Source organism: Vulpes vulpes, chromosome 3 (assembly GCF_048418805.1).
Source record: "Vulpes vulpes isolate BD-2025 chromosome 3, VulVul3, whole genome shotgun sequence".
Taxonomy (NCBI): Eukaryota; Metazoa; Chordata; class Mammalia; order Carnivora; family Canidae; genus Vulpes; species Vulpes vulpes.
In genome coordinates this window covers 6931355-6944799 of record NC_132782.1, presented here as the reverse complement: position 1 = coordinate 6944799, position 13445 = coordinate 6931355, and the positions used below count along the sequence as shown (strand labels likewise).

General features: G+C 39.5%; 1 protein-coding gene across 14 annotated transcripts in view; it reads left to right on the top strand.

Moving 5' to 3' along the window:
• RBMS1 (RNA binding motif single stranded interacting protein 1) overlaps positions 1-13445 on the top strand; it is a 213492-nt gene that overhangs the window by 107275 nt on the left and 92772 nt on the right. The window lies entirely within an intron of this gene.

Genomic DNA, 13445 nt, shown 5'->3' with positions numbered 1-13445 from the left:
ACTTGAGCCGCTGGCAGGCTCCCAACTGCTAAGCCACCCAGGCGTCCCCAGAAATTCAAAAAAATTGTGGTCCTCTCCTGCATTTTTTTTTTTTTTTTTTTTTGCAAAATGATTTGATAATGTAAGTCTGTGCTGAAGTTTTGATTCCACTGCTTTGTGTCCACTAACTCTAGAGATCTGGCCTAGCTGCAGGCCACACCTGAATCTGTGTTCCTATCTGCTCTGTCTGGGCAGGGGGCCCACAGCAGTGTTTGGGCTCTGGCCTGCTTTTCCCTTTCCTGTGCTGGAAATGTGCACTGGCTGCTTTGGATTGGATGGGGGTCAGTGGAGGTGAGGGGAGAACTGGTTCATGGAGTGGAGTCTCTTAAGCCAGTCTCCATGTGGACATGATTTTCTTCATAAGTATTTCTTTGTGGTCAATGGGAAGGATGATGTTGTTTCTTGTTTTGTGCATTTAGAAGGGCAGAGATTTATGAAACCCAATTTGGAAACTTGTCACTAGTAAATTAGGTTAATCTGGGATTGTGATTGAGAATGAAAGATCGCATGTTTGATTATGCGCAACAAAGGTAAAAGATACTTTATTTGACATTATAATGAAACTATAATATAATGAGGAGAAAAGGAGATTGTAAAACTTAAGTGTAGTCTCTAAGTACTGTGCTGTTGTGGGTCATGCGATTCTCACATCCGACCCCACACATGGAGGTTCTGGTTCTCCATTCTAGGGAGCCAGAACTTTATTGCCCAAGGTTCCTTGAAAAAGAAACTCTCTCTGAAATTTTAATAACTAGCAATGTGTACATTTAGTTCATTTTGGTAAAGGTGATGGTAGCTTAGGCATTGTGATTAAGTTTAGTAACAAAATAAGGTGTTCAGGAAGGTTAATAACTTCACTCTTTTTCTTCTTGAGCAATAACTCCCTACTCAGAGTATTGTGAAATAATTTTAAGACTAAAAGGAAAAAATTGCATCTGGTTTACGTAAATATTGAAACCGTTTCCCAGATTCTGCTTGCTGCAGAATGCAGTTCTACTTCACTTTATCTACTTGAGGCAAGATCAAGAGAGGAATGAACCTTGCCAGCATTTGAGTTGGTTAGAGTCCAAGGCATCTTGGGTACTCCAGGGTTGATAGCATCACTCCTGAAATGATTAGACAGGAGTGCATGGGCTGATTCCATAAAAGAAGAAGAAGAAGCTTGTATTCAAGCTCTTAGAAGTAGTGGATACTCAGTCCAAAAATGTAGTATCGATAAAGAGAGATCTGACGTCTCCCGAAAGCTTGTCCCTGCAAAACTGGGGAAACGTTTAGTCAGACCAAGAAAGTAACAGTTTTCCAGAGTATACCAGCTACTGGGAGCAAGGTTTGCATACATTTTTGGACTTTTGAAGGCAAATCAGCTCATCTTAGAGAATTAATACGGGCATAATCATTGTGAAGCTTTAGGATAAGAGCCGGTGCTGGAATGCACAAAAGGAAAAGTTGTACAAAATCTCTCTTTTTCTTGGTAAGGAAATTGAGAGGTTGAAGGTACTTATTTAAGAGTATGAATTTGTGACATAAATAGGGAAATCAGATAGGAGGTGGACAACTTTGGTGCATCTTCAAAGGTTTCCAATCTAAGCTTGTTAAATTGCCATTTGATCCTGAATGTACTTCTCTCTCTCTCTCTCTCTTTCTCTCTCTCTCTCTTTCTCTTTCTCTTTTTTTAAAGATTTTATTTATTCATGAGAAACACAGGCAGGGGGAGAAGCAGGTTCCTCGCAGGGATCCTGATGTGGGACTCGATCCCAAGACCCTGGGATCATGCCCTGAACCAAAGGCAGATGCTCAACCACTGAACCTCCCAGGCGTCCCTGAATGTACTTCTCTGACAGAAAGGCAACAAAACTGCTGTAGTTAATGTTTCATTTTTGTGTCTTCTAATGGATAGCTGTTGTAGATAATGATTGTGCATGCTATCCACAAATTTTTAATATACACAAAGACAGAAATGGTGCCATTCTTAACAATTTTTAGGAGTTTTGAATTAGAGGCACCTGGGTCGCTCAGTGGTTGGTGCCTTTTGACAGCAGAGTTGGGGATGGAGACTTGGTTCTGCCTTGAATTAGCTGTATGACCTTGGATATATGCTTCAACTTCTCTGGGTTGAGGGAATAGGTTAGGTCATTGTTTCTCAAAATTATTAAAGCCAAGCTCCCTTTAATAAAAATTAAAATACTGCAACACTCCCCTCCCCCCCCACACACAAAACCATCTCTCAAGATTCTGTTAATTTCCAGTTGAGAATTATTAGATTGCATTATCTCTGATGTCTTCTCTCATTGCTAACATTTTGTGATTCTGAGCAGATACTAGATTGCAAATCAAATGAACAAAAGTTTTTATCATATTTTGTGAGTAAGTGCAGCTTGTTCCTTCTTAAAGCACGAAGGGGGAACCTTTCTGAAATTCATCCTCACGCACCGAGAGCAGTGCCATGAGTCCTGCTGTAGTGCATGGGCGTCACCCAGAAGCTTGGTAGAAATGCACAACCCTGGTCCCCCCCGAAATGACTGGTGGTTCAAATGTACATCACGGTTTGAGAAGCGCAGCCGACCATTAGTTTTTAATCTGCAAATGACAATGTTAGTGTAATCTCAAATCAATTTAGTAGGTCACTACCAGCATTTCTTTTTTAGGGAAATAGAGAAGAAAAGATAACATTATGGTAGATTGAATATGGTAAAGGAAAATAACTGTTTCACAAAATTTTTGTTTCAGTTTTTATAGTTTTGCCTGTAAATATATTCAGAGTTGTGAATTCAGACAAAAACTTATTTTTGAGGTAGATTTCAGGCAAAAAAAAAAAGTTAAAAATCACTGTGCTTTGTAACAGAGACACAGACACAGTCTCAGACACAGTCAGACATTGTATCTCAGATACATCAGAGACAGTGTATCTCAGAGATAACCATCTCCTCCTTTCAGTTTATCCCCACAAAATGTCACACAAACACATATTTACATAGAGACACACAGAGAAACATAATAAAGAGGTGGCTGTTCTATACTAATTATCCATCCTGTATCAGATGTAAGCTGCTGGATTTTATCATGAGAAAGAATGAATGCATTCATTAACTTTTTGAGTTGTATTAACTCAGAAAATTTTCATTTGATGATGTTTTACTTTGGCTACGTACAAATCACAGCAGTGTCAGATAAGATTTCATTTTAAAAGTTCTTATGGGGAGATTTTAAATACTTTTTAGTTTCCTGAAAGTGTAGATAATGCTTTTTTTTCTCCAGGGGTTAGTTTATGATATTGCAAGCTTGTTTACATAGCCCTTTACATCTTTTTTTTTTTTTAGCCCTTTACATCTTAAAAAAAAAAAGTAGTAAATTCATATGGGGTTTTGGGGGTAAGCTGACTCGTTTAATTTTTCCCAGTTTAATGTTTAGTTAACCACTTTACAGTACTTTCAATAAGTATTTTTCATTGTGAAGACAAAATATTTTAAGATAGGTAATTTCCACCCTGAAGACTTTGCAATCTCAGCAGTAATTCTTTACTTACAAGAAATACAAACTGTACTGTACATAGACTTTTAAAAACAGCTGGAAGGAAGTTGTCAGTGCTGGAATCCTAACTCCATTGGGGTGAGGCAGGAAATCAGAACATTGCAGAGGTGTTCTGAACTGTCATGATAAAGGCAATGCTGCGCTTCCCTTAGGAAGTTTTCTTTTTTCAAGTTATTTTGAGTAAAAAGGAAAAGAAGAGTTCATTCTTGTCTCTTTTACAAGGCTGTGTTGAAGAAAAGTGGTGTAGATCTGAAAACTCCTCATTTGGGGGTCAGAAGGAGGAAAAAAAACATACCACCCACCTGCATTCAGAATCCAGAAGAGTAATTTCACACCTGAAGTTGGGCAGGATTTTATGTTTACCGAGTTCTAATCGCTGGTGGTTTGGGATGGAATTTGCTTGTTGTTTTGAATTTTCTTTTGAGATGATCTTGGCGCTATTACATGGTCCTTCTCTATATAAGAGATTAAATAGAATGTGAAATTCAACTTTTTGTACTGATTACATATTGAGACAAAAAGATGCTGGACTATTAACCAACGTAAAGTCTTGGCAGATCTGTTATTAAAGTGATTTTAGCTATAATATATTCACCTTAAGAATATTCTGGTTTGGAGAACTCTGAATATTATATAATTTAAAAAAATTGTTCTTTTAAGCCTTAGTTGTTTAGTATAGCTTATATATTTATAATATTTTCTCATAATCATCTGTGACTAAATAGGGAAATCAGTGCTTGGCCTAAGTGGGGTAGGGAAACGTGATGGCAGTGTGATTACCGCAGCTTCCAGCTGCAAGATGCAAAGTGTGACTCTTCTTTCTGGGGTCTGCCCGTTTAACCTCCTACTCCATTTCTCTTCTGACTATTTGGCAGACAGATAAGAGGACCCACGGGCCTGGCTGGGTTCTGTTTTGAGATGTCTTTCTCTAGCTAGAGAAACATTATCCAGCCTTAGAATTTGAAGGCTAGAAGGGAACATAGAAATCATGTAGTCTAACCTGCTTGTTGCCCAGATGAGGAACTGAGCTGCCCACAGATGATGTTCCAGTTGCTGCCAGGCAGAATTTGAATCCAGATATTCCGATTATTCCATCCAGTAATTTTTGTTTTCCGTAGACCTTTTCATAGAAAGGAGGGAAAAGAATTTCCCGCATTTTACTTCCCCCCAAATTATCGCTGGTCATTTACCATCTTTAAATTTTCTTTTCTACCTGGGAGACCTCTGTATAATAATCTGTGATACCATGTCCATATTCTCTCTTGATTACTAGGTTATTGTCCTACCTTTCTAGTACCATCCTCCTGTCCCTTCCCTTTCTGGAACATCAGCTTGTCCTGGCTGACCAAGGTTGGTCTTTTCACAAACTTTGATGAGCAATGATCCTTCCTGTCTGTATCTTTGTTGGTTCTTGTCCTCTCTCCCCCCCATGGGACTGCCATTTATCTAATGCTTAAGGACTTGCCACCAATATTCAGCTCACTCAGCCATATATACCCCTCTGTGAAGCCTTCCTCAGCCCTTCTGTCCTAGGCCCTTTCATCCCCTTTCATCCCTGATCTTCCCTTTGTTGAACTCTTAGGTTTTTGTGGGTTTGTTCTTTTTTTTTTTTTTTTTAAGAAATTGTGCCATACCACAGTATTATGTGTGATACGGGATATAAGGCCAGGAACCCACTGTTAAAGGTATTTCCTTCCTAGACACACAGAAAGATGCTCAGCATCACTAATCATCAGAGAAATATGACTCAGAACCACTAGCTAGCACCTTGCATCGTCAGAATGGCTGGTATCAAAATGACAAGAAGTAACAAGTGTTGGTGAGGATGTGGAGAAAAGGGGGACCTTCATGCACTGTTGGTGGCGATGCAAAGTGGTGCAGCCTCTGTGGAAAACAATATGGCAGTTTCTCCAAATACTAAAAATAGAAGTACTGTATGATCCAGTAATTCTGTTTCTGGATATTTACCTGAGGAAAGTAAAACCGCTAACTTTAAAAAATATGTTGCATGTCTGTTTATTGCTGCATTATTTAAAATAGCTAAGATAGGAAGTGACCTAAGTGTCCATCAATAAATGACTGGAAGAAGATGTGATACAGATACATAATGGAATATTACTCAGCCATAAAAAAGAACACAATTTGGCACTTGTGATAAGATGGATAGACCTCGAGGGTATTATGATAAGTGAAATAAGTCAGACAGAAAGACAAATACCATATGATTTCACTTACGTGTGGAATCTAAGAAACAAAACAGATGAATAGACAAAATACAGAAGGAGAGTCATAAATAAGGAGAACAGAATGGTGGTTGCCAGAGCAGAGGCAAGGGGGGGGGAAGGGGTAAAATAGGTGAAAGGGATTTAAGAGCTACAGACTATCCATTATAAAATAAATGCATCATGGTGATGACAAATACAGTTTAGGGAATATTGCCAGTAAGATTGTAATATAACTACATTTATCATGGCGAGCATTGCATAGTATATAGAATTATCAAATCACTATGTTGTAGACCTGAAACTAATATACTGCTGTATGGCATCTATACTTCAATACTAATTTTTTTTTAAATGTCATTAAAATATTTTCCTTGCTAATGAATGTGCTTTCCAGTAGGAAAGGTTTGAGCCCATTGCTTTAAGCTCCTCACTTACTGTCTTGGTCCTGGAATTTCCTGGTGAATAAATCCTCTCTAATGCCTCCAGTTTATCTTTACTTATTTTATTTAATTAATGCATACATACATACATACACACATACTAGGCTCCACACTGTAGAGTCCCAGTGTGGGGCTTGAACTCATGACCCTGAGATCAAGACCTGAGCTGAGATCAAAAGTCAGACACTTAACCGACTGAGCCACCCAGGCACCTCACTTCCAGTATATCTTTATGTCATTTTTTTAAATGATTATTTTTTAGAGCAGTTTTAGTTTTACAGTGAAATTGAGAGGGAGCTACACAGCTTTCCCACATACCCCCTGCCCCCCACATGTTATAACCTCTCCTATTGTCAGTATCACTCACTAGAATGGCATATTTTTTCCCCAAGGCTGAATCTACACAGGCAGAGTGTTCGAGGTTTACCTTAGGGTTCATTCTTGGTGGTGTACTCCCTGTGGGCTTAGACAAGTGTATAATGATATGTATTCACCATTAGAGTATCATGTAGACTAGTTGCATTAATCAAAAAATCATCTGTGCATGTTTATCCCTCCCTTCCCCCCAGCCCATGGCAACCACTGGTCTTTTTTACTGTCTCCATAGCTTTGCCTTTTCCAAAATGTCATGTAAGTGGGAACCACAGAAAATGTGGCCTTTCAAATTGGCTTCTTTCACTTAGTAATGTGCATTTAAGGTTCCTCTGTGTCTTTCATGGATTGATAACTCATGTCTTTTTAAGCACTGACTGATACTCCATTGCCTGGATGGACTACAGGTTACTACTGATCCTTTCATTATTGATGGGCATCTTTGTTTCTTCCAAAGTTATGAATAAAGTTGCTATATTTGTCTAGTGCAGGTTTTTGTGTGGGCATAAGGTTTTAACTCCTCTAGGTAAATCCCCAAAGAGCACAATTGCTAGATGGTATAATGAGAGTGTGTTCAGTCTTGTAGGGAACTGTCAGTGTGTCTCCAAAGTGCGGTTCCCTGTCAACCTGTGATTTGGAACATCTTTTCTTACGCTTATTTTTCATTTGTGTGTCTTCCCTGGTAAGGTTCGGTAAGGTCTTCGGCGCATTTTTAAATTGGGTTGTTTGTTTTCTTATTGGTGAATTTTAAGAGTTCTTTGTAGAGTTTGGATAACAGTTTATCAGATCTGTGTTTTGCAAATATTTTCTCCCATTCTCTGGCTTGTTTTCTCATTCTATTGGATTTCTCTCTTGCAGCACAGAAATGTTTGATGTTAATGAAGCCCACCCTGTCAATTACTTACGGAGTATGTCCTTGGTATTGGACCTAAAAAGTTAGGACTATACCTGAGGTCATCTTGAGTTTTCTCCTGTGCTATTTTCTAGGAGTTTTACAGGTGTACGTTTTAAATTTAGGTCTGTGATTGCCTTTAATTAATTTTGGTGAAGGATGTAGGGTCTGTTGTCTAGATTCATGCTTTTGCATGCAGATGGTCAGTTGTTCTGGCACCATTTGTTGACGAGACTATCATCGCTCCTTGTACTGTTTTTGCTCCATTGTCAAAGATGAGTTGACTATATTTATGGGGTTTTTGTGTTGGTTTTTGGCTTTCTCCCCCTTCATAAACACAATTCCAAACCCTAGAAGGAACAAATAGCACAAGAACTGTAGGGTGTTCCTTGGCCCAGGGTTCTCAGCAGGCAACCTGGGGCATCTGTGGAATTCTTGGCAGAACCTTTGGAGAGAACCAAACAATTGAGGTGATTTGCATGCTGGAGCACAAACCAGATCTTTAAAAGATTTTTGGATGATAAAGGAATCTAGTTTTTTTTTTTTTTTTTTTAATGGAAACTTCAAAGAGAATTTGACCTCAGAAATCACACATTGTGTCTAAGGTATGTTTTCTACTATGGATTTTCAACACCCGACTTGCTCTTTCTTTTTTCCTTCTCCAAAACCACTACCTCCACCCCAGAAAGCTTTTCTAAGCTGTTTTCATTTCTAAAGACTTTTCTCTGTTGTTTATTTTCACTTCTGTGACATGGTCTCTGTCCATTCAGTCAGTCATGTTGTATACAACAGATATTTATCTTCTTCAGTGGAAGTCTTAAATTCGTTTCTTTTATCCAAAGCCTAAGAAAATGCTGCTCTATTCATGAACTTAGATAAAGAGATTTCTGTGTGAAGACTATAGCTTTACATGCAAGGATTAGCTTGATAGCTATCTTAGAGAATATTAATTGTGAAGTATATTGGAGATCTTTAGTTTTATTTTAATAGCTAACATAACATCATGGCCCTCTCCTTTGATAAATATAACCCGAGAAAAATACTGAATAATCTATTGCTCAGTTTCGTAGTCTTAGAGGCTACAAAACTTGTTTTCAAAGAAGGGACAGTGGCTCTATGAAAACCAGTTTCATGAACTAATTAGCCATATGATGTTAAGCCCTGATATCTTAGCATCAAATAGGACTAATTGATATTTGCCCTTTGGCCCTCTCTCTCACATGATGGCTAAGTAAGAGTCTGCATGTGTGAAGGGGCACTATTGTTCTTCATTAATATAGGTGATCTCTCACATACTGGCCTACCCAGAAGAACATCTGCTTCCTGGCTAGTTTCTCATCTCTCACTAATTCACCTCCCACTTCTCAGCTGCGTGTACTTTCCCAGCTCCCTGTGCCAGGAACTTTTATCTTTCACAGCCACTAGTCCTGGCCCTCTTTGAGCCACTCAGATGTCGAAAAGAAAACAAAGAAAATACCCTAACTGTGGTGAAACTGGCCCATTTGGATGCTTTCCCTCCCCATTCCATAATTCCCTTAAATTGTTAAATTCTTTTACATCTTGAAAGCTTTATGGAGAGGAACTAGTGTGTGGAATTAGTGTGGTTATCTAATGTCTTTACACAGTACTCAGTTCATGTCAGGCTTGATAATGTACCATTTCCTGGTGAAAGACAATAATGTTCCATAACTTCTGGCTGCACTGTAGGGGCTATTTTGCTTTGGACTAAGGAAATAGTTGATGTGTTAAACCTCCCTGCGGTTGGGCTGGGGGTGGGGTGGTGGTGGTAGAGTGTGTGTGTGTGTGTGTGTGTATGTGTGTGTGTGTGTGGATGCACACGTTGTGCTATCATTGCGTGGCGGGATGGCGATGGGGATTATGGATTTTGGATTGTAACCTTCTTAAACTATAAGGTTGGTAGCCTTAGAGAAGACTTGAGGGCAATTAAAAGGCAGATTCTGGGTTTCCCTTCAAAATGTATTAGAGTCCCCAGGGAAGTTAGTGACTGAGGGGGAAGTGAGGAGAACTGCAGCTGTAAGATGGGTTGGAGCACAATCCTTGTGGCCTGTTAGTACCAGGGAGGAAATGAGACAATAGAATTTGTAATGTCAGATTTTCATTTTTATTCATTGTCTTCGGTGAACAGGAATCTGCAGCAGTACGTGATTACTAATATATTTTGGTTCACCAATGGTTTTTGTCTTGCCTTTTTCATAAACAACCTTTAGACTTGTATTTATATAGAAGAGTCTACTTAATGTGATGTCGGAGTAGGGTAACGTGATGGAAAGGGAAATAGATCTAATGCGTGCATAGTTGCCGCATGCCTGTTGTTGACCATCCTGTCTGAGTGTAGGAGGCCAGTGGGCCTTCCTGGCGGGATAGAGGCCTCAGGGTTGTCCACACAGGAAGTCCTCCTTGATCGCTGACAAACCTCTTCCTGCTGGTGCCCACACCCACTCTGTAGGGGTTGCAGAGAGGGTCTGCGAGTACAGCCATTCCATTTATTCACCACCAGCTGGTTTTCTGTCAGTTTTGGCATGCACATTAAGCCCAGGTAATGTTATTGTGAAAAACTGAATTAGTTTTTTTTCCCTGCCCTTGGATAAAACGCTTGATGGGTAGCTTGTTTACCTGATCCGAAGCGGTGACATTAGGCCAGAGGAGGCTGAGGTAGACTGCTGGGCTCTTGTGGGATGGGTCAGTGCTCACCCCAGGCCAGCCAGTCACTCAAGGTCCTTAATTAGGTTGAATTTGTGTAAATTGGCTACTTACTTCATCCAAGGGGACAAGAGATGAGAAGGGGGGTGGGAGTCCTTTTCAAACTCCAGGGAAGCTTTAGGGGTTTTGAGAGGCAAGATTAAAAAGACAACCAGTGATAAAAACAATTTGGTAAAATATTCTCCATTGGTAAGTTTGTTTTTTTTTTTTTTAAGTTTACCCTTTGTGCCGTTGAACACAGAGTGTTATTGTTTTGAATTGGTCGGAGCTGTGAAGCTGGAGTTCAAGACTTGTCAGTGTTTACATTTCAATTGCGTTTTAATCTGGAAGCAAGAGTTTAAGTCTTCACTGGTTAAGTCTAGCTGTTCTAAAATGCTGACTCTGGTGTTCAGCCATAATGTGCTGTTGCTTTCAGATTTTTTTTGTGTAGAATTCTTTTGTTAATAAAAATATAAGGTAGAGTTTTAAAAACTAACCTTTCAAAAGCTGACTTTGTAAAATACACCCACACACAAGCTGACTGTGTGTGTGCTCATTAAATTAAGGGCACCTTTTTGTCTTTCTCAAAAAAAGAAAAAGATAGCCAGCCACCAGTGGTATTAAGGGTCCCATTTCAGAGAAACTTGAACTTAATATTTAGATTGCAGGAAGGATGGGCACAGCTAAATGAAATAATACAAACAGCATATTTAGGATATGGATGGTTCTGGTGTACCATGAAGAATGCTGTTTTGAGGGCTCTGGTTTTGGCAGGTTTGACAGACTTGCCATCTTCAGTGTGTGACCATGGCATATTACTGAGCCTCTGTTGAGATTCTGTTTCCTAATGTGCCGAAGGGGAGAACAATGATGTATCTGCGTCATTGGATTAGGGAAGATCATACACATGAAGCACTTGCCACAGTGACACACATTAAACATGCAGTATGAGACAGTAGTATTACTCAAATTATTGCAATTATCATTAACCCATTCTGAATATTTAGAGTTACATAGCTTTATTATGTTTGAATTTTCTTCTTTAAACATGTGTTCAATCTTTATTATGATTTAACTTGTTGATTTCCGTGAGTTTTATAAACCTAATCTTTGATCTAAAATTTTCTACACCAGAAAATAGAAAATTGGCAACCTAGAGCAAGCTAGCTGTCTTCAGCTAGTTCTGAGAAATAGTTAATATTAGGATAACACTTTAATTTGAACTTGTTCTGTATAGGATTCGCCAAAGGCCAGTCATCCTCAGGGCACATTCAGAAACCCCTGTCTCCCACCTGGGACCAGAATGTTCGGAGACTTTTTCCACCATAGGGCAGGATAGAGGGGAAGCATGGAGAGACGGGGGATATGCTCCACACCTACTTCCCAGAGTGAGAAAATAATACTGTAATAAATATAGAGGCTTGTCAAAGATACATTAAATCAGCTATGTAAATTCTGAGATATAAATCATGGTTCTACTTTTGCCAAAAGTAAATACATAAATAAAAACCTACTCCTTTCATGTCCAAATAATCTCTTAGTAAATCATACCCCCAAATGTTTCGTTTAATCCTACAAGTCCACACCGGGCACTCCACTTTCTACCCCAGAGAAGAGGTCGGAGCTGATACAAACTTGGACTGTGGTCTTTAAACCATCGATGGTTCATTTGCTTCACTATGGTCTAATGCCTCAGAGGTGGGGACGGAACAGATCCACAGCTTTTTTCAGACTTCTCCAGGGCTTACCCCAGGTGACCAGGTTCCATCCCCCAACAGCTACACTAAACATAGTGGGTCCTACTTTGAGTAACAGTGTGGTTTGTGGCAAAGACAGGTTCTTGGACATTAATCAAAGACAATTTAACAAAAATTTCAGCCTTGCCTAGATATGAGTTCTTTGTGTAAATCAAAGGCTTGGGATAGGGGGGCAGTTGTGTGTGTTACTTCCCAGCACCTCTGTTCTAAACTGAAATGCCAAATAGGGAGATGCCTGGCTAATTGTAAGGAGCAACTAATACAGAGTAATTTTGGAGAAGGAACACAGGCCTTTGTGTGATATGGCTGGGGATCTGAGATGCCACCTGCGGCAAAGCAAGGGACAGTGCTTACTCTTTGTTTTACTTCTAGAAAGCAGAGTCTTTATCCCCTAGGGAAAAACAAGAGATGAGAGAAAAGGATATGAGTTCAACTGCTTATTAAGGGCATAACTCAAATAGATTTGATAGGATATGGTCTCAGGTAAGTTTTTTCTTGAATTAAGCAATATGGTTATTCCTAGTTAAGTTCAGCCGTCATTTATACTTTGACTATTGTAAACCCTTCTTGCTACTTTCCTTCTGGAAGAGAATCACTTGAGGTAAAGTGATGTTTGGACTCAATAATCTTAGCAAGGACTCTGGGCAGTAAGAAGAAAAAAATACATAGTAGAGGTGCAATGGTGGCCCAGTTGGTTGAGCGTCTGACTCTTGGTCTCAGCTTAGGTCTCTATCTCAGGGTTGTGAGTTCAAGCCCCACATTGGGCCCTATGTTGGGCTCCACACTGGACATGGAGCCTACTTTAAAAAAAAAATACACATTACAGAAAAGAAGTAATGATTACTACATGTCCAGATTAATGAGGATCCCATTGTGGGAGGTACTGTGGAGTTAGGATAGTCATGGCAGAAACTGGATGCAGAGCCGGATCTATAGTTAATAACTGAGGTTGCTGGCATGGTAGGCAGGGTTACATATATTGCAAGGGATCTTCTGCTTTTTGAACTTTCCAAAGTGGAAATTAACTGTGTCTTCAGTGTGCCGGATTAATGTTTGTTTGTGGTTATAAAACTCAGGCTGTAAGATTTGAAATTTTTTTTTTAATGTGCAGGGACTATAATTTTACACTTTTATATTTTCAAATTGTTACTTAGTATAAGTGAAGTCCTTGGGTTAGTATATTTATTATTGAGATGTGAGGTGAAAAGAACTTCCATGTCCTGCTATGAAACTGCTGAGCATTTGCTTTGAGGGCACTTGAGGGTATGCTCACTTCCATCTCAGACCGAACCATTTAACTTCCTCAAAAGTCATGTGTGTGGCATAGGGCAGAGAAGTGTGGTTTCTTTCGATTGGTTAACAGAGAATTATCTGGTGTGAGTACAATTTCAGACATTCTTCCTAGGTGGCTGCCGACTGCGAAACCACACCGAGCCCTACGTTCAGGCTTTACAAAAGCTGTGTTCCTTGCTGCAAGGCCTGGGAAGGTTTC